General features: G+C 35.0%; 1 non-coding gene across 1 annotated transcript; it reads left to right on the top strand.

Annotated features, from left to right (window-relative positions):
- The first annotated feature begins 383 nt into the window (after positions 1–383).
- LOC133245401 (U6 spliceosomal RNA) lies at positions 384–490 on the top strand. Its single transcript, XR_009735666.1, has one exon. It is a non-coding gene; the product is annotated as a U6 spliceosomal RNA (small nuclear RNA).
- Positions 491–1,494: the final 1,004 nt, after the last annotated feature.

Below are 1,494 nucleotides of genomic sequence, written 5' to 3' on the forward strand. Positions count from 1 at the left end.
TTTTACCACTGGGAGAAATCTAGGAATAATAGGTAAAAGGAAATAATATGTTGGAACTAACCTAAATAAGAATGTTCTTTTAACAAAGGGGTTCAGAAAATTGTAAACAATGATGTAAAACTTGCTAGTACTGTGTATGTTTTGATTTCAGTTATTTACTTTGATTCCTCTGGGAGGTTAGGGATAGTGTTTAGGGGATTAAAGAAGATGACATGGAAGAGATTCAGTCAGATATTTACGATCTCTCCCTAATACTGAAGCCTCCTTTCCTAATTGATCAACTTTACTTACTGATCCACATCTCTAATACTGTAAAAGTACAAAATATTTTAATTTTTGTATCATCAAACAAAATGGAATTGATTAAAAAGTATAAAACTTATGTGTTCACTTCAGCAGCAGATATACTAAAATTGGAATGATACAGAGAAGATTAGCATGGCCCCTGCACAAGGATGTCATGCAAATCTGTGAAGCATTTCATATGTTTTCATGCTCAGGATTGCAATTTCTGGAATTTATTGTGAGATTGGATTTTTACAAATCTCCGCCAAACTTATCTTTCTGCTTAAGACTTTCCACTACTATATGTATGTGTATTGAATCATATGAAAAAAGCTTTTGAAATTAAAATGAATAAAAAGTGGTTCTTCAACCAACCATGAGGGAAGATCGATGGACAAAGTTGGAAAAATATGAATATGCAAAGAAGATCCCATTTTGAAAATATTAAGGCTTGAAAATAGAGACTGTAATGTTGTTTGTAACTGTGCTAGACCAATATGAAGAAATAAATTTTTCCTCTTTTTGAGAAATGTATTAATGTAATTAAAATGTATTAAGATTTTTAAAAAGACAGTATAATACTTATTTTATATATGTATATATATGGTCAATATGTTATTTACTCTGATTTATTTTGCTTGTGCCAAGAGACATGTTTTGAATGTTTCCACAAGGTGCCCTACAACAGCTTGGAGAAGCACATTGGAGTCTCATTCAATCACCCCCTTGTTCGGAATCACTGAATCAATCTTCAGTATGATTTCTCAGGGAATCATATACTCTGGACCTCACTATCTGTTCCATTTTGTGTCTTTTGCTGGAATGGTTTCTTCTTCCTGAATTCTATATTTTGGCATGCCCAAGAATTCCACCCCCTTTTTGTATCTATTCACACTTATCCCCAAGTGACTTCCTCTGTTTGCAGATTTGATTTCTATCTATACACTGACAGCTCCTGGCATATCCACAGTTCCTCCCTCTCCTTTTAGCCTATTTGACACTGGCATGTAGATGTCAAAGAATCATGTCAAGCATAACACTTCCAATCCCTCCATTCTCTCCCAGTTTCCCCCATTCTGAAATAGTTCCACTATTCACTCAGTTCATGTGGTCCAACTGAGACATTTATGTTCAGTCATGTCTGACTCTTTGTGACCCCATGGACTACAGCCCACCAGGCTCCTCTGTCCATGGAATTTTCCAGGCAAG

Source organism: Bos javanicus, chromosome 3 (genome assembly GCF_032452875.1).
Source record: "Bos javanicus breed banteng chromosome 3, ARS-OSU_banteng_1.0, whole genome shotgun sequence".
Lineage (NCBI taxonomy): Eukaryota > Metazoa > Chordata > Mammalia > Artiodactyla > Bovidae > Bos > Bos javanicus.